The 20,622-nt window shown below is 42.2% G+C and overlaps 1 long non-coding RNA gene across 1 annotated transcript; it reads left to right on the forward strand.

The window, feature by feature from the left end:
- Nucleotides 1–5,683: 5,683 nt before the first annotated feature.
- On the forward strand, nt 5,684–18,589 carry LOC110259015. Its single transcript, XR_002341304.1, has 2 exons — nt 5,684–6,459; nt 16,585–18,589. It is a non-coding gene; the product is annotated as an uncharacterized LOC110259015 (long non-coding RNA).
- The last annotated feature ends 2,033 nt before the right edge of the window (nt 18,590–20,622 follow it).

Genomic DNA, 20,622 nt, shown 5'->3' on the forward strand with positions numbered 1-20,622 from the left:
TCAGGTTCTCCATGTGCTGAGAGAGCTGGGAGCTGGGAGCAGTCATCACTGCTGAGGTGATGCTGCAGGAGGAGCAGAGACCAGGTAGACCATTAGCTCTGAGTCCCACCGTCAGTCTCCCTCTTGTGCCCCCTAATGGCAGAACCTCCCAAAGGGGAGCAGGTCACAGAGCCTCTGAAATGAGATTTGAGAGACCCAGCCTCTACTTGTTATTTGCTGAGATTTCCAAAAATATGTTAGGTGATGGCTTTATAAAAATGAATAAGAGAAAAATTCATTAATGAAAGGAAAAGAACCTTTGGCTCATATAATCCCACAGGAATGCAAAGTATTTTAAGGTTAACCCCTAGCCTGTGACAATGAGTTGATTTCAGTGATCTTATTAATGCTAAGTAACCACTGTCAGGAGACACCACAGGATCCAGTGATGCTTGCAGAATCATGCCAACATGGTCTTCATGCTTGTCACTGAAAGCAGGCTGACTTGTCTGTTTCTGAAGCATATGTCTGTTCTGAAGGTTTAAGCATAAAGACAATCCATAGCTGCAAAGCTTAATGCTTCAGAGGGCAGGCAGCCAGCTCTGGGTTGGGAGAGTGACTGGGGAGTGATGGACACTGATGAAGGGCATAACCATCAGTGTTGTCACCTTAAAGTCCAGTCACTGCAAGTGCTTAAGCTGTAATTATTACATTTTGCTGCACTGGTGACTATTCTGCTGAAAGATGGGTGATGTGCTTTTGTTTACTGTAAGTCAGTCAAACAGAAGTCTGGCTGGTAAACAACAGTGACCTGGTAGGTAGCTTTATGTGTTGGCTCTCCAAAGGGATTCATTCAGTTTTGCTTCATGACACACCATGAGTGGGTGAGACTTAGAATTCTGTTCTACAAAGATGTTCTCTCAATTTCAACTTTATTAAACATGGTGTAGTCATAATGACACATAATTTAATCTTCCTTATTTACCCCGTTATCACTAAACAGGAGAACAAGACAAATTAGAAATCCTCTCTTTCCTAAGAGTTACCACTGTACCTACATTGAAGGCTGCTTCTTGTGGTTTTTAGGACCACCTGGTCGCTTGTGGCCTGTTCTCTCTTCAGCCGGTGGCACAGCTTTCCTCCGATCCCTGCACACTCCTGTCTTCATAAGCACCCCCGCACCCCCAGATTCTCCCTGGTAGTGTGAGCACAGGAAGCAGGTAAAAATCTGCTGTTGCTCCAACTCTGGTGTTGCCTGTGTTCAGCATTTTCACCACCAGCAGTTCGAGGATTCTTTGGAAACGAAGGACCCGAACCAGGGCCAGGAAGCTCTTCTGTCCACAGGCAGTCTTGTGGTTTTATGTCCTTTTCCTTCTTCCTCAATGCAAGCCTCTTCTTGGAAGTTTTTCCCAGTGAAATGAAAACCAGAAACTGTTGTAACATAACCACCTGAAAAGCACAACAATGGCCCACACCTAACTAGAGTGTTACTGAAATTCTATATTTCACCTTCATGGAATGTTTCTTTCATAAGCCTACATGGCCGCAGTTAAAACATTTCAAGGAGAAAAGCTCTTTCAAAGACATACTAAAAGGAGGAGTTCCCATCATGGCGTAGTGGTTAAGGAATCTGACTAGTAACCATGAGGATGTGGGTTCGATCCCTGGCCTTGCCCAGTAGGTTAAGGATCTGGTGTTGCCATGAGCTGTGGGGTAGTTCACAGACTCAGCTCTGATTCAGCGTTGCCGTGGCTCTGGCGTAGGCCAGTGGCTACAGCTCTGATTCGACTCCTAGCCTGGGAACCTTCATATGCCAATGGAAGAGGCCCTAGAAAAGGCAAAAAGACAACCCCCTCCCCCCCAAAAAAAAAATACCAAGAGATGTCATTCCAGTTTCCAGAGGGAAGATAGAAGCACAATCTGGGAGAGGAAATCCCTTATGGGGGGGGGGGCTTCCATGTAAAAGCAGCAGCTCTAAGAGAGCAGCGTGGAGTCACCATGGCCTTGCCGGCCTCATTCCCCAGCTGAGAAGAGGGGTTTCGTTGTTCAGGACCTCAGAACAGTCTTACGTTAATACTTGCTACATTGTCCAGTCACTGAGAAAGTCACAGGCACCCACTTTACCAGTGACGGACCCACCATCCAAGGTTGGATAACTGCCCCCATGTCACCTGGCAGCCAGAGATAGAGGCCTGACATGAATAACTTCCCCTCCCCCTCTCTACTTGTCACTAAGTGGGGTCTCCCTTCCTGGGTGTCCTCATATTGAAAGCTGTTCCCAGCATCTCTTTCCTATCGTTGGCTTTTCCTCCACCCTGTCCTGCCCCCACCTCTCCCTGCAGCCACCCCATTGTCACTGCTGGCATCCTGCCAGTGACATGGAGCAAACTAGTTTGCAGTGGGTCCCTTAGATGTTTATGTCTGGGACAGTTACCTGGAATATCTGCAGATACACAGGCCTGATAAACACTCTTCACTGAGCTTCTGTAACTGCCTGACTCATCTCATATACTGTATTTTCCTTAACCTTCCAGAGGGTGGTGAGCAATTCAAGGTTGGCGTTCCTGGAGAGAGCCTGGGGTTTGAGGGGTTGTTATCGCACCCCCTTGAATGTGTGGTTAGTTTATAGTTTAACTTGGGTTACAAGAAGAGTGGGGACACAGCGGAGATTACAGGAGCCTTTTCTTATAGATATAAAAGGATATTAAACTAAAAATTCAAGTTTATACTAATTTTTCTGTACATAAAGAAAGTTTAGAGTTACTTTCTGTTTATTTCTTCTGAAATATCTAGAATCTTTGATCAAACCGGTAAATGTAAAGGCCAAGTGGGTAAAATTCTATTCTAGGCCTTTTTTCAGTCTGGGCCCCATCGCAGCTCCTGGAGCCCCTGACCTGAGCCTTGGGGCGCTGCCCTCCTGGAGTCCCTGACCTGAGCCTTGGGGCGCTGCCCTCCTGCTCCTTTCAGCTCCCCCTCCCCTCGGACTGCACCTTCTCTTCTCTCTCTTTTCCAGTATTTGACTACCAGTGAGTTTCAAGCCTCCATCCTCAACCCTGGTTTTTCTCCCCCTCAGTTTCCTCCCACTCTCCCTCTGGCCCGTGGCCATCAACCTGTGGTCCTCCCCGTCCACATCCCTCGTCCTGGAACCCCTGCATCCCACTGCCTGAACTGTCTCCCAGGCCAGCTGGACTGGTTTCCTCCTTGGTCTCACTCTACAGTCTTGCCAGGCGGCACCATTGGGAGGTCAGCCAGTCATGCCCTGAACTTCATTTCCTTTGTATTTGCCTTTCAGGCGGCCTGTACTCTGTGCCTCTTACCTGTCATGTACAATGTCAGGGCCCCTAGATGCAACAGAGAACAAGGAAAACCACACAACCCTGCCCTTAAAAAGCTTCAAGGCTCACCTCCAGCCCTCCTGGCTCATGTGGTTCCCTGTGTCTGGAAAGACCACTGTCCACCCACCCGTCCTGTGTCTGCAAGTCCACGTCTGTCCATTCGTCAAGGCCCAGTTCCCTGCCCTCTGTCCTCCTTGAAGGTTGTCCTCTGAACCTGTGACCCGAAGTCACCTCTTCTACTATGAACCTGCTCCTTGTCATGCTTTTTTTCTTGCATCATAAACACTTGAGGGTTTTCTCCTCTCTCTCCTTTCAGTACAGGCTCTCTGAAGGCAGGTGCTGTGTCTGCTGCTTCCACAACTTCTGGCATAATGCCATCAATGCAGTTAAATATGCAGTAAATGTGTGCTGAATCAATACAGAATTAGTGAAAATTTCCTTGCTTTCCTCAGATGTGTTTTAGCCACATGGTATTTACTGTTTTTTAAAAATTGAAGTACAGTTGATTTACAGTATTGTGTTAGTTTCAGGTATACAACAAAGTGATTAAGTTATATATATATTTTCAGAATATTTTCCATTATAGGTTATTATAGGATATTGGATATAGCTCCCTGTGTTATATAGGAAATCCTTTTTGCTAATTTTTATGTGTAGTAGTTTGTGTCTGTTGATCCTATCGTCCTGGTTTATAACCCTCTTCCTTTCCCTTTTGGTAACCTCAGTTTGGTTTCTGTGTCTGTGAGTCTGTTTCTATTTTGATTATAGATTCATTTGTACTTTATTATTTTTTTTAGATTCCATATGTAAGTGATGCCATATTTGTCTTTCTCTGTCAGACTTACTTTATTTAATATGATATTCTCTAAGTTCATCTACATTGGTGCCAAAGGCACTATTTTATCCTTTTTTATGGGTGAGAAATATCCGTTGTATATATGTATGCCCTTCTTCTTAAACCGGTCATTCGTTGATGGGCGCTTGGGTTGTTTCCAACTCTTGGCTTTTGTAAACAGCGTTGCTATGAACTTTGGTGTGCGTGTATCTTTTTGAAATAGGGTGTTCATGTTTTCTGGATGTATGTCCTCGAGTGAGATAGCTAGATCATATGGTAGCTCTATTTTCAACTTTTTTTTTTCTTTCTTAGGGCCACACCCACAGCATTTGGAGGTTCCCAGGCTAGGGGTCTATTCAGAGCTGTAGCCACCGGCATACGCCACAGCCCCAGCAAAGCCAGATCCAAGCCATGTCTGCGACCTACACTACAGCTCATGGCAATGCCAGATCCTTAACCTACTGAGCTAGACCAGGGATTGAACCTGCACCCTCGTGGGTACTAGTCAGATTCTTTTCTGCTGAGCCAGGATGGAAACTCCTATTTTCAACTTTTTAAGGAAAATATTCCTTTTCATATTGTTTTCCAAAATGACAGCACTAGTTTGCATTCCCACGAACAGTGTAGGAGGGTTCCCTTTTCTCCATACCTTCCCCAGCATTTATCACTTGTAGACTTTGGTGATGGCCATTCTGACAGTGTGAGGTGCCACCTCATTATTGTTTCGATCAGCATATCTCTAATGGGTAGCAGTGTTGAGCATCTTTTCATGTGCCTGTTGGCCATCTTTATGTCTTCTCTGGAGAAATGTCTGTTTAGGACTTCTGCCCATTTTTCGATTGGGTTGTTTTGTTTTGTTTGATAGTCAGCTGTATGAGTTGTCTGTACATTTTGGATAGTAACCCCATGTTGGTCACATCATTGGAAATATTTTATCACGTCCCTTAGGTTGTCTTTTCATTTTATTGGCCATTTCCTTTGCTACGCAGAAGTTTTTAAGCTTGATTATGTCATATTTGTTTATTTTTACTTTTATTTCTTTTGCCTTGGGAGACTGAGCTAAGAAAATATGTCAACTATTTATGTCCAAGAATATTTTGCCTTTGTTTTCTTCTAGGAATTTTATGGTATCATGTGTTATAGTTAAGTCTTTACACCATCTGAGCTAATTTTTGTATATGATGTGAAGGTGTGTTCTAATTTCCTTGATTTCCATGTAGCTGTTCAGCTCTCCCAGTGCCACTTGCTGAAGAGACTGTCTTTTCTCCATTATCTAGTCTTGCCTGCTTTCTCATAGATTAATTGACCAAAGAGGTGTGGAGACCTGTGTTTTAAAATTGCATCTTTTGGGAGTTCCTATCATGGCTCAGTGGTTAATGAATCCGCCTAGAAGCCATGAGATTGAGGGTTCGATCCCTGGCCTTGCTTGGTGGGTTAAGGACCCGGCATTGCCATGAGCTGTGCTGTAGGCCAGCAGCTACAGCTCCAATGAGACCCCTAGCCTGGGAACCTCCATATGCCATGGGTGTGGCCCTAAAAAAAGGCCAAAAAAATGCATTTTTTTCCTTCTTTTTCAACATTAGGAGGAGTAGTTATATTCTGTCATACTGTGATTAAGTTAAATTACACATTCAGGGGATCCAAATTGGTATTCTAGGTTAGAGGACATTTAAATTATTATTTGGTTATGACAAATTCAGTTATTCTTGAATTTTTTTGAGCAAGCTGCCTTAGCAGTGCTTCCCAGTGATAAGCAAAAGATTAACAGGACGGTGGCCTTTAAGAGATCTAATAAATGCCTCTAGTTAAATACCGTGGGGCAGAATTAACTGCAGTCCTTAGCTATGGAAAAACAACCTGTGTCCTGTTCAGAGTTTCAGCACCTTCTCTTAAAATACATTTAGTCTAAGAATGACCTAAATGAAGAACTCAGTACCCCTTAACATCAGAACTATGTCTATAGCTGTATCATTTGGGCCAACTGTTTCAGACTTTCTTCTCTCCAGCACCCTTAAGCAAAGCCACTAGTTAGTGGAAAGCAGAGTAAGAGCCCCTTCCTCTTTCTTTTAAGTTTCAATTAGTGAACACATCCATGTGCAATAAAATATTGTCTGAGTTATACTATGTTACTGGGAAACATTGTCTGATAATAGGTTTCTTTCTCCTGATTATCAGGTTTTGGATTCAGGAAGACAAATAGAATACAGTTCGCCATATAAGTTGTTGCAAAATAAGAACAGCCTATTTTACAAGATGGTGCAACACCTGGGGGAGGCCGAGGCCACTGCCCTCACTGAGACAGCAACACAGGTGAGCTCCAAGCAGAGAATTGTAATTAAAGTTCATTTCCCTGGTTCACTCTTCAGGATCTCCATGAGGGGTCTGGTAACAAGCGCTCTGTGCCCTTTGCAATTATGAGCCTCCAGAGATGAAGCTTCATGGTGGGCCTTAACAACAAGGTGCAGGTTGAAGGCAGGTCTGCCGAGAATATGCAGAAGAGGTGGGGGTGGGGCAGGATGTGTGTGTGCTCATGTGTGCACGCACATGTGCATAAGAGAGAGATTGTAGGTTAGACTTTCCACAGGTTTGGACTCTGTGGGTTCAGATTCCCACACAGCACAGATCACTCTCATTCTGCAGACCCTTTGCATTTTATCCTGATTGGTCCTCAGCCCATTTGTGATGCAAGTGCTGTCAGGGAACATCCAGGAAATTTGAGAGTTTGAGGGGAAAATCTGGACTATTTTGGGTCTAAAGATCTACCAGGGAAAGGTGTAGGTTGTTTTTGTTTCTAATTTGTAAAGAAAACTCCAACATGATACTATGTCCCCCTAATTCTTTGCTGTTTAGAATTAGGTTGCCTCCCTAAGCTTCCTCTACCTTCTAGAAGGTACAGTTGTCATTAGGACAGATCAGGAATTCACACAGCCTTAACACTGTAGTCTGAATGGGGCTTGGGGGTTTAACAAAGCCTTTGCACAGAGCTGGGGGGTGTGGGAGCTCTAAGCGCTGTAGGCGATGTGAGGAAGGTGCTCCACAAGTAACACTCAGGCCACGTGGTGTCGCTCCAACAGAGGGGAGGTGGTGGTATCTTGTCCTACAGATGTGTTAACTCAGGTCTGGCTTCAGAGACTTAGCCATTGCCATGCAGCTGCCTGTAGTTCTCTCTGAAGCCAGGTGAGAGTGGGGTTGATGGAAGGTGTCTTTGCCCCTTGAGATGCGTGGCTCAGGTAGGAGGAGGTTCCAACTGGATGTGACGGGGCTTCTCATCCAAACGTTATCTCTGGGCTTTAAATGATGGGAGCATTTTTCCTTCTCCATACTTTTCTGCATTTCCCAGATTTTCACTTGTAAGCAGAATAAAATTACTTGTGTAATATTTAAAATATCTCGTAAAGATATGGCCCAGTGTCCACAGTACTTTTGTATGAATGACTTATCTAAAATGTACCTGAGTTCTCTCTGTCCTGGTTTCATCTCATTCCTCCCCCTTAGAAATGAAGACATGATGAGCAGTACCTTCCACTGTTCATAGGCTAGGAGATTGCCCAGGGTCACAGAGCTGGCTGAGGAGTTGACAGAGTTCACTGGTTCAAGCCTCGGGTTAGGGACAGTGGAGACTTTCCACAAATACTCACACTGTATGCACATGCAGAGAAGCTGCACTTGGAGCCCGATATTCATTTGTGCCTGAAATGGACAGAGTGCTTTCGTCTCCCAGTCTAAGCTTCCTGTCTGAGACCTGATAATCCTTTAGGAGATTCCCTGTATAACCCAACACAGAACAGCCTGGAATCTCCCAAACCCTTTTATTCATTCACCCTTAGTTATTTCACCTCAAAGAGATGTGCCCCTACCTCTGTGTCCAAGTCTTTGTTTAAAAAGTGTGTTATCATTATCTATTATCAAGACCTTGAGCAATGAGAAATAGATCACAGGATTTTAGATAGGGCCAAAGAACAGAAGATAATAGGATTCAACACCCTGATTTTACAAGTGAGGAAACTAAAGCCGCTAAGGAGGAAGACGGCCCTATAGATACAACTGGTATGAGATTTATTTGCAGCAGACAGAGAATTGGTAATCTTTTCATTCAATTAATTTTTTAAGTCAAGTGTAACCTACAAACAAAGCAGACATAGGTCACAGAATTAGAAATCTCGTGATTCCTGGTCTAGTGATCTTGTACCTACTTTTACAATATTAATGGTAATTTACTTTGGTGTAATTCTTTATAATGTGTTTTACTTAGTTCTCACATGTGTGATTTCACTTAATCCTCATGCCAGTCCTTTTTTAACCCATCTCATCCACTGGGTCAAGATTAGGTCAAAGGCTCCCCCAGGGTCACAGAACTGGTCCAGGGAGCACAGAGCAGACCTGCTGAGGGTGGTGGGTGCCGCCCTAGGTACCATGTTCTGTGCTGAGTCTGAGAAGCTGCTCCTTTGACCTGGTAACCAAGGAGGGGTCGTCACCCAAGTTCACAGGGTGGCAGAGCATCACTCCTGGATTTCAGCCCTACCAGTGGCTCGGGTCACCTCTACAGAAAGACACAAGGAGATACACATCCCGATTCTCATCCCAGTTGAATGTCTTCCTGCCATTATTTCTGTATATGCTCTGCCCTCTTAGGAGAACAAGTATCAGATTGTCAGCTCTATAAATGTGCAAGCTTCTGATGTCACTCCTGTCACACTGGGAGGAGTAGCCTAAGTCAGCAAGCTTTTCAGTCTAACAGAACAGAATTCATTCATTTGAAAAGAAAACTCAGCATCTGGGAAAAGGTGCTTCCAAGTCATGTTTACTGACCACGTAGTTGCTTCTCTGAAAATGTTAGTGTAGGTGACCCGAGTCTGTCTCATTGACACATTTCGATGATCAGGAAATAGTCAGGAAAGTGCTTTTTGATTCTGTGCTGAAGGGTGCATTAGTTTGCTGGGGCTGCCATACAAAGTACCACAGAACAGGTGACTTAACGAGACTCATGTCCTCACTGTCTGGAGGCTGGAGGCTGAGGTCAGGGTGTCAGCAGGGTCGGTGTCCCCTGAGGCCTCTTTCCTGGGCTTGTAGGTGCCGTCTTCTCCCTGTGTCTTCACATGCTCCCCTCTGAGTGCCTGTGTCCTAAACTCTTCTTCTTATGAGGACACCTGTCAGATTAGATCAGGGCCCAACTATGTGACTTCATTGTAACTAATCCCTTCTGTAAGGTCCCTGTCCCCAAATATTTTCATATCTGAGGCCAGGGTGGGGGTTTAGGACTTGAGCATGTACCATTGGAGGGACACAGTTCAGCCCATAACAAAGGATGATTCCTTCTGTGGTAACGGTAACGCAGACCTGATAGAGGATTTTTGAAGTTTCTTTGTTCCCAGTGGGTAGCAGAGGTGTCACTGTATCTATTCATGGTACCACCAGCTATAACCCCAAAGTTAAGATATGCTAACATCCTAGATCTAGGAGTCTGGGGCGGTGTGAATAGTGGGGGAGCCACTCAGCAGCCACGTGGCCTCATGTCCCCAAGGTCTCTGAGCCTCAGGGTCCTCCCCTGTGTGTAGAGCAGGGGTTACAGCCCTGTGGGCTTCTTCCCTCTGTCATTACAGGGATCAGATGAGAGGGCATGTGCTTCAGTGCTTTGTGAATATAGAGCCTTTTACAGCGTAAAAGTGGGATCATTTCTTTAAAGGCTGTAGATTGAGCCCTTACCTCCCAATAATAATAAAACGTACCCACAGTTCTTCTAAGTAGCTTTAGAAAATCTAAATAATGAAAGTGTAATTTTAATCATCAGTTTTTTAAAAAATGATATATCTAATGCTACCAAATTCAAAAACTTTATTTTTAAAAATAGATTTCTATGGATAAAGAGTAAATCACTCTGCCATTCCAGTCACCACACAGCCCCTCCCCCGGAGTGGAGCCCCGGCAGCACCTTTGTTCTGCTGACATGTTCTGTGCATCAGGAAGAATTTGGGCCTGTGTGGCCTTCCTGTTTCTAAGCACAAATGATAGCTGTGCCTTGCTGTTCTCATTTAATATTATATTCTAGATCTTCTCAGTGCATAGTTATCTCATTCTTTTGAAAGGCTACAGAGTATTTATTGCTTTCTCTGTTTCCTGTTCCTCATTTTCCCTTCTAATTAATTGTTGCAGTTTTATTGTTTTTTCCCCCAAAGAAAGAAGAAATTTGCTTTCAACATGTATTCTTCTTTATAATTTATCTCTTTCTGCTTTGTATATTTAATAATTCCTCCCTTCCTTTGATTTACTTTGTTGTTGCTTCCTACTTCTTAAATGCATTTGATTTCATTCCTTCTTGTTCTTTAATATAAATATTTTTAAGTCTGAGAACTTTTATCTGAATAGTGTTGTAGCTATAACCTATAGGTTCTGGTGTGTAGTGCTTTTATCATAGTTGTGTTTTTATCTATAGATTCTGCAATTTTGGTTTTCACTTCCTCTTTAGCCCAAGAATTATTTGAGAAGGAGATCTTTTCAATTTCCTAGTTAGAGGATTTTTTTAAATATTTGTTTTCTATTTTATACATCATTTCACTCATTTCATTGCCTTGTGATTAAACAAAAATGTTCTTTGTCGTATATCTACCCCAAAACAATATATATTAATATTTTTTGGTGATGTAGTATATTGGCTAAATTTTGTGGATGTTCTTTGGGCACTTAACAGATGGACATTATCTATTTAAGATACAGAGTTTAACTTTTAATTAGAGTGATTTTTATTAATTACATTATTTAGGTTTTCGCTATCCTTATTTCTTTTGGTCCATTTGGTATGAGTTAGACTGAGAGAGGGGAATTAGTCTTCTGTTATAGCAAGTTTCACATTGTAGTTCTTGTCATTTTTGCTTTGATAATTTTAATGTTATGATTTTTCAGTCCGAGATATTCATGACTTGGGTTTGCACTATGAATTATGTATTTGTACTACTTTAGAGTTCCTTTCTTCAATTTATTTAATGTCTCTGGCCCTGAATCCAGAGTGGTTCGAAACTGAAATTGAGTCCCCTGTTTTTATTTGCTTGATATATCTTTGACCAGCTTTTAATATCAGTTGTAGATGTGTCTCCTTTGGTGACAGGTAGTTAGATTTAGCTCTGAGATTTAATCTTGGCCTTGTAGGTATATTTTGTCTTAGTGCTGTTGTGCTATGCTTTCAGTTTTTAGGTTTTCTTAAAACTTTTAAATTTATAGCTTGTAATATTTGGGTTTTTTTTGCACTTTATGTGTGTTGCTTCAATTTCTTCTAGAAATATTTTATTTCCTTATTATTGACTCCACATTATAAACATCATTATTTTCCTTTTCTACGTTCTACTAAATGTTTAGTTTTTCTTTCACTGTTTACTTTCAAATCTTTAAAAATACTTAGACCTCTATTATTTTACCCACTTCTATTAAAGGACACTTTACACCTCTAGTTTGCTAAAGTTTGTCCTCTAGTTTAGCCTTTTTAAAACTTTGTGTGGTATGGAAGTCATGAGTGGGGGCTATGAAATCTGTTTAGTCAGGGGTGACCAGCAAGTTTTAAGAAATGCAATAGAAAAGAAGGGAATGGACGAAAAACAGCAATGTGTGTTTCCTAGAAGTAGTAGATATTTCATGAATTCCTTTCAGGGTTCACAAATATAGATAGAGCTGGTGACTCTGTACTGGGACTCAATGTAAAATTAAACATATCTACTATTGAGCATGGCAGCCCCCAAAAAAGTTTGAAAACAAGGCTCTATGTCATCTTAAAGGGGAGGGGGGTCCCTTGGAGTTAGAATCCCTGACTTACTGTAAATATAGGTAACCCTTGAACAGCACAGGTTTGAACTGCAGGGGTCCATTTGTACGCAGAGTTTCTTCAGTGACTATGTGCTGTAATATTACCTGATCCACAGTTGTTTGACTACATGGATATGGAGTGACTGTAAAGTTATACACAAATTTTTGACCATTTAGAGGGTCAGAGCCACTCAGCCCCACCTCGATCAAGGGTCAATTGTATGAAACATATTTCTGTCACATCTCTGATTTCAAATAACTTGATCTTCCCTCCTGGATGCACAAAGGATTCTTTCTTTATTTTGAAGGTCATTGGTTTTTCCTAAGACATCACGTACTCCTGGTCTCTACATTCAAGTGTTTTATTTTGAGAAGTTTACTTGAGTTATGTCTTTGAGTTTGTTTAATTTGATGGGAGTCTCCTCTTTATAAATATCTGTAATATATATGTTGCCTGTCCTGTCTGTTTTATCTCCTTAATTCTTTTAAAATTTTTATCAATTTACAGTGATGTGGCTTTCTTTCTCCATCCTGTCCTCCAATGTCTCTATTATTTCTTTAGCTGTAGCTAATCTTCTTTGTGTGGCCTTCAGAACTGTCATTTCTTTGATGTTTTCATTTTTCTCTTCCATTTCACTTTGGCATCTATCAACTCGTGTTTCATCATCTTCTGTTGCTGTACCATGTCTTCCTGTGCTCTGATGTCTATTGTCCACAGGTTGATTGTTCTCCATTTTCTTTGACTGTATTGCATTATATTTTTGCGTAATTTTCATTTGTTAAGTGAGTATTTTTTCATCCCTCACATGCTCATTTTGTTCATTTTCCTCATTTTTTTGTTTGTGTATGTTACAGATACTGTACTGCTTTTTTTGTTATTGTTTTTCCTACTACTTGCCTTTGCGTTGAGTTTTTTCTAGACCGTATATTTGTGGGTAGTTGTGGCTAAGGCATCATTTCAGGCTGAGTGGAATTTGCTCTCTGTAATACATAAGCTCCTCATGGCACAGAGAGATGGAAGAGGGTGTGTGTTTGTCTTTGTCCATCAGCAAGTGGCAGAGAAATTGAGAACACGTATTCATTTAGCCTGTATTCTTGCCTAGCCTGCAGTGATGGGCGGTTCATACCGCTTGCATTTCAGAATCTCTCTTCTCCTAGACATCACCGGTGTATGTGCTTCAGGCAAAGATAATGATTCTACATGATTCCTCATTGGCACCTTAGAATCTGCCCCTTAGTTGGAGAACCATGCTCTCCCGTGATTGCTGAGATCTGTTCCCCTTAAGCACCCTCTCTCTGCCTTACCACAGCGCATTAGATCCAGTTGCATACGGCAGCCTGTCCAGATATTTCGTCATTTGGGATTTAAAATAACTCCTGATTTCATCAATGATTGGGCTCAATTTTTATCTGCCAATTATCCTTTTTAGGGTGATTTCTGTAAGGATGAGGGGAGAGAAAATGCATTATTCCATTAAGTTACAAGTAGAAATCCTCTCTTACTATTCAGTACTTTTTAACTTGATAATATATGTGCCAGTATATACACAAAAGTTAGACTGCTTTAAAGATGAGGAGGTTGAGGGTTCCTGGGATTGAACCAGGGCCATGCTGTTCAATGAGGATGAACTGACTGAGTCTTGAGCCAGAATTCTCAATGTCTTGAGCCAAGTGCTGGACTACACTCATGCAGGGGAGTTTTTCTTGCTTTCTTGCTTTTAGTAAGCTCTAATTCCATGACAGTGGCTTTATCTACTAGCTCGATTTTAAGAGTTAGACTTAGTTTCAACCTGCATTGGAAGAACTATAATGAACCAAGCCCAAGAGAAGGTGGGGAGAGGGCCAAGAAACCCACCACCCACTGGTCTTATATTCTGCTTGTTCTGAATTTGAACTTTTTTTTTTTTGACATTTTCTCTTTTAATCTTCACAACCATTCTGAGCTGGCAGTATTATCCCTCAGATGGAGAAACTGAGGCAGAGGAACCTAAGTAATTTCTCAAAATCACAGGTTAGAAAGAGTTAGGCATCTTTTAACCACCTTTCTGCCTCCCAGTTTATCATGTTCACTGAGTTCAATATGTCCAGCTAAGACTCTGGGCTTCTTTAAAGGTAAAATCAGAAGATTCACAAAGGGCCTCCCAGAAGTTTTGTTTTCATCATTCAAGGCAAGGAATGCTGCTACTTTCCATGGACTAAGGGGCACGTCTCTGAGCAGCATCATAATCACACCCAACACTTAGCTTGGTGTGTTTTCAGCCTGTGGTTTGTAGTCATCCCTTGGTTCCTATGAGGTAGGTCTTTGCCTCATTTCACAACTGAGGCCCCCACTGTGGAGAGAGCTTAAGTGATGTTTCCAGGATCAGCAGTGACCCCAGGAGAGGGAGATGAGCCCGGGCTTCCTTATCCCCAGCCTCGCGCCATCCACGAGGATCTGCTAACAAGCTTTCAGTCATCTCAACCCCCTTCACAACCTGCCCTGTGAAAGAGATGCCTTCTCTCACTTGTGCTGTCAGCCAGAGTGTGGTCTACACCATAGTAACACATGAGAAAGAGAAACGTCAAATCAAGGATTTTATACACAAGATGCTCATCTTCAGTCTCGGTTTCAAATATTTCACACCATGAAACAAAGGCCATTTGGGTTAAAAGTCACTAGAATTAAAATTTCTTTATAAAAAATTACTTTGAGGAGTTCCCATTGTGGCTCAGTGGTTAACGAATCCGACTAGGAACCATGAGGTTGTGGGTTTGATTCCTGGCCTCACTCAGTGGGTTAAGGATCCTGTGTTGCCGTGAGCTGTGGTGTGGGTCGCAGACACAGCTCAGATCCCACGTTGCTGTGACTCTGGCATAGGCTGGCGGCTACAGCTCTGATTAGACCCCTAGCCTGGGATCCTCCACATGCCGCGGGAGCGGCCCTAGAAATGGCAAAAAGACAAAAAAAAAAAAAAAAAAATTACTTTGAGAAAGAGTTATGGGGAATGGAACAAGGTGATTTTTGGAGGATCGTCAAGCAGAAAACAGTGAATGTATTTCCATTTGTTCTTTTGGTTGTTTTTAGTTTTACCTAGAGAGTATCTAAATATATAACCACACATGATATGGCTCGCCTTAAAAAATGGAGGCAGGAGATTCAATGCAGTTAAGGCTCCCTGCCTTATTTTTAATTTCTTGCATTAAAATGAAAGTAACTTCTGATTTCACCCAATGGGGTTCCAGCATTCTTGAAGAATTTCCTATTTTTCTCCCTAACTTAAGGGGCATTTGAATATATAGCATTTCATATTCAGCGCTCTTTGGGGGGTAGCAATTATGCAAGAAGCATCAAGAGAAAAAGAAAGTACACCTGATAGGAAAGTAGGTGTCTTGACACTTTTCTATTTCATGTGTAAAATCCATCATTTCCCATGATGGCTTTGTGGACAGGACCCACAAATGTACTTGGGGCCAGGTTTTATAAGATAGATCTGCAGTCTCATGACTGAGCGACCCAGCAGGTGACACGAGCCAGCCTAGATGGATGGCTGCTGTCAAGTCGCAAACAAAACTTTTCTCATTCTTCTTTGGGGAAAAAAAGATTACATTTGTAGTCCTTTTTTAGCCAAACATATTCAGAGATAAGAGCTCCCAAGTCTTGACATTATTTCAGTTTGTTCTGCGCATCTGTCCAGGGATGGAGGTAAGATACAGCTCCAAAAAACTGATGATGGTGAAACAGAGAAACTTGACAGCGTTTCATTTCCTTTATGTTCTGGTTATACATTTATCAGAAAACCTGTATCTCTTCCAGTTCAGCTAGAAATTGGTAGAATTCAAGAACTCAAAGGCCTGGCAAAGAACTGTCCTATTATTGGTCTCATTTTCCATTTTAGAGAAGTTGCTTGGTTGAGTCCTTGTTAAAGCTTTTGATTCTCTTTTCATTCTTGTCACCCACTCTCCACAGATCCCATGTCTATAGGCCCTGTACCTGCTTTGCTGCACAAATTAGACACCAGGAAATTTCATACATATATACCAGTGTTTCAGTGCTTGCCCAAATTTGTAAAATATAGGAATTACAACCTGATATCAACATCAAAAACTGTTGTGTTCATTTTATGTGTGAAAATGAAACTCTCATGTAGATGCTAGATTGCCCAGCCTCTTTGTCACTCTGTTCTTAATTTATGTCCAGGTTTTGAGTCAGGAAAATGACTTTGCTTTTTAATTTAATGTAGTGATAAAGGATCTCTGTGAATCAGAATGATCAGAACTAAAGTAGATCTACAGGTTGATTGGCTTTAAGCCCAAGCCCCACGGAGGGGGTGGGGGTACACCTGATAGGAAAGTAGGTGTCTTGACACTTTTCTATTTCATGTGTAAAATCCATCATTTCCCATGATGACTTTGTGGACAGGACCCACAAATGTACTTGGGGCCAGGTTTTATAAGATAGATCTGCAGTCTCATGACTGAGTGACCCAGCAGGTGACACGAGTTTTAATGGGGCTACTTCCTCCCTAGAACCAATACATCCCTGGGTTTTAAATTGTGCCTCCACTCGTGCTGTGACTTGCTTCACATGAAGAGGTGGATGTGGAAATGGCTTAGGGACAAGTACTTTAAAACCCTTAAACATGTTGTTTCTGTATTTTTTCCCCTCAGGTGCACATGGAAAGGAAATAGCCAGAAATTACTCACAACAGCCACACGGTTCTGAACGTTTCCAGTGGACGGGCCTCCGCCTGAACAGTGTGGGGGCAGCACTGTGATCCTGCCGTGAGGGCAGGTGTGCTCCAGAGGCATTTCTCCAAGTTTTTGCATTGCATAAACTGTATTTTACTTTTTTTTATACCAGCAACAAATATTTACACATACAGGATGTTAGTTTATTTATTTTTTTTCTTACACCTTCACCCGGTGATTGCAAGCTCTTACAAAAATGATTTGTTATTTTTATTTATATGTTACACTTTTTTTTCTTATCCAAATCAGAGGCTCAGGCCACCAATAAAAACTGTCTCTCAGGTTTTGTGCCTCGAGAGACTCCAGAGCAAAGCTTATTTTCTAAGCTATAAGACAGAGTTGTCCCAGAGGTGTTTTACTGCTCCTCCCTTCCCCCAATTACATCCTACTACTTTCCAGTTATATCAGGGATCCTGTTCACCTGAAGACTGTGTAAAGTTGTCATTTTCACTCATTTCTTCCTTTAACAGAACTAGGATCCATTATTCCACCCAAATACTTCACAGGAAAAACAAAAAATATATACTTTAGTTTGTGACATTATGGAAGAGAGATGCCCCCCCTCCAAAACATAAAAAGACCTGTGGTTAAGATAGAGGACAGTCTTTATATGGTCTAAGAGAAGGAAGAGAAAATATCCTCCAGAGGGATTTGATAATGAAGGACACACATGTGACTGATCGTCTTCTGGATGGAGGGTTTTATTTTTTACACTTTTATTGTGGTAAAATGTATTTAACGTCAAATAAGCCTACAATTCAGCCGCCTTAATGGCATTCACAGTGTTGTGCAACAATCAATGTCTGGTTAATTTTTGGTAATTATCTTAGTACTATTCAGGTTTTTTTTTTCTTTTTGTCTCTTTTTGTCTTTTTTTAAGGCCTGCACCCATGGCATATGAAAGTTCCCAGGCGAGGGGTTGAATTGGAGCTGCAGCCGCCAACCTACACCACAGCCCCAGCAACGCCAGATCCAAGCCATGTCTGTGGCCTACACCACAGCTCATGCAATGCCAGATGTGTAACCCACTGAGTGAGCCCAGGGATTGAACCTGCATCCTCGTGGATCCTAGTCAGGATTGTTAACTGCTGAGCCATGAATGGAACTCTGCAGTGTGTTTTTTTTACAGATTCATTTTTGGTAAGTTTTATTTCTCTAGGAGCGGATCTATTTCCTGTGAATTTTGAGCTTGATTGGTATAAAGTTAACCATAATATCTTATACATTTAATCTCTGCAGCATTTATAATTGTGTTCATTTTGGCTTATTAATTTTCTTTGGACCTTCTCTCTAAGAATAATCTTACATGACTTTTGCCTATTAATTTTCAAGAGTCAGTTTTTTTGCTTAATTGATCTTTGTTTTTTTTAAAATTTTTAGTTAGTCATAATATTCTTTCTTTTAACTTTTCATTTCCTTAGAGATTTTTTTCTCAAAATTCTGAAATTGGAAACAATATCAATTATTTTTCTAATGTCAGTAGATGAAGCCTACTTTTTCTAAGACCCACTTTAGCTTCAACCTACAGGTTTAGGTACTTGTCAATAACCATAGTGTTATATATTTTCTAATTTCTAATTTAATTATTAGTTATGTATTTTACCCACATGTTATTCCTAAGCATAATGTTCTCTAAATTTCAAAGGCTGATTCATTTTTTTCTATTAGCTTGAAGCATATGGAACATAACGTAGTTTTAACCTATCAAATGGCAGTTTTCTATGGTTCAACATGATAGTTTTCTTTGGTTAATATTTACCTTAATTTCATTTTAGTCAGAGAACATTATGGATTTTAAACCAAAGCTAACCGTGTTCATTCCCAAAGTCCTGTTTCTGCAATTTTGTATTCTCTTTGGGGATTTTTAAAGTTGTAAGTATGTGAATAACTAATAATTTTCAAATAAAAATCCTGAACACTGGAATCTTTTTTTTTTTTTTTTTTTGGATACATGTTGGTTCTGTGGAGTTCAGACCCAGGTGGAGTCTAGTGTCGGGATGTGTATTAGGGGTGTCTTGGGGTCAGCACTTGTGGAATCAGGAGGGAAGAAGCAGGACAGGGAAGAGGGAAAAATCAAGCTGGGATGCTGCCCAGACAACATTAGCTGACCCCATGGGGGCTCTGGATGAAGGTGGCCCCTTAGGGTTTCCTGACATGTCCCATGGCCTGGTCTTTATGCATCCACATGACGGGTCATTGCATGTATGTGGCCCCCAGAAGGGCTGCTGGTTTAAGGCTGCCCACTGGCAGCACTTCTGGCAGCTGGGCAAGTCCTTGAAGGGAGATCTGGACGTCATGTGTCCACGTCCCCCCCGGTGTGTGTCACAGCTCCAGAGGTAGACGGTTGGGGTGTGTGTACTGTGGAGGGACACTCTTGGTGGCTGACGTTTAAGTCAAGATGACTAAGTGACTGTTCTCATGCCCTGTGGTCTGAACGTAGAGGAGCAGGTCCACGTAGGGGAGGAACCCTCATTCTCTGGGGTCAGCCCAGTGTTCAGCTCTTCAGGAAGCATCAGTCATCTCCTAGGGAATTCGTGTTGCTGTAAAGCCCTCAACTCCTCTCATTTGTTACACTGGCCATACTTGGTTTAGTGTCCTGATGTCACCATCTTGAGATACTTAAATTTTAAACAAGAAACCCTGCTTTTTTCCATTTTGCACTGGGTCCTGTAAATTATATAGCCTGCCCTGATTATGAGTGTTCAGGGGTCGTTTGTTTTCTTACTAAATCATGAGTTCCTAAAAACCTGGAACTGTACCCTATTCACTTAGTAATTACGCTTTCCACACAGGGTCTGTCACAGGGGGTGCTCAGTAAAGGTTTGCTGAATGAATAATGACTGAGAACAAACCTTCCATCTAAACTTCATAATTGTGAAATATTAAGAGGAAGCCTGGGATACTAGAAAGCCCTGGGTTGGGAGTCAGTCACACAGATCAGCTTGTCTGTTCTTTCTCTGCCACTTGCTAGCAACGTGGGTGCCCAAAGAATATACTGTCCAAAGTGGGAGACTTGAGAGTGAGAGGAGAGTGATAACCAGCTAAGGGGCTGGCATAACACACTGGCACCTTCCTTGACAGAATGGGCTGTGGTCACCCTGTAGCCTGGTACCTGGAGTTACATGCTTGGGTAAGTGTCTCAACCTGTGAATCTCAGCCTCTTCATATGGAAAATGGATGTAATTCCCACCCTTGCACAGCTGCTTTCATTGGGATGATGGATGGACCAAGATTATCCACAGACGCAAAGGATGGAATCAGTGACCTTGGTGACTCTTCATCACCAGGAGAGGAGAGCAGGATTGGTGTGGATGAAGGTGGCTGTGTGGACTGTGGAAGGTGTGTCTGAGGAGGTCCTGACGTGATGGCCTAAACCGAACTGTTTATCCTTCATATAGAGTTAAAATCCAACAAGCATGCGAGGAGCAGCCCGAGGTCTGGAGCCAGGTTTCCAGGGTCAAATGCTGGCTCCTCTGGGCACTGCCTGGGTTTGGACACAAGTTCTGCTCCTGCTAATCGTGTGCTCCTGAGGTTGGGAAGCCCACTGTGCTTTAGTTTCTTTGTCTGAGAGCTGATATGGGAAGGGTACCTTCCTCAGAGGGCTGTGACAAGATTCAGCATGACAGTGACACTCAAACTAAGGCCTGTGGGCTAGCGCTGGTCCACAAACTGTTTGTGACTAGGTCTGAAATATGAATGGGAATTTAAAGCGAGCTAGAAACGTGTGTCCACCTGACACTGCAGTGACATCCACACTCAGGACAGGGGGGAATCTTACAGCCCAGAGACCAGGCAGAGGGTTGAGGTGTATGTGGTTGAGCTGCACACTAGCCGTGCACAGTGGGATCACTGATGAGGGTACAGTGGGCTGAAAACGTAAAATCAAACCAATTCTTAATCCCAGATAGTTGAGAACCCCTGCTTAGAACAAAACTGGCTATGCGATTAGCTCTCTTC

This window comes from Sus scrofa, unplaced genomic scaffold (genome assembly GCF_000003025.6).
Source record: "Sus scrofa isolate TJ Tabasco breed Duroc unplaced genomic scaffold, Sscrofa11.1 Contig632, whole genome shotgun sequence".
In the NCBI taxonomy this organism is placed as follows: Eukaryota; Metazoa; Chordata; class Mammalia; order Artiodactyla; family Suidae; genus Sus; species Sus scrofa.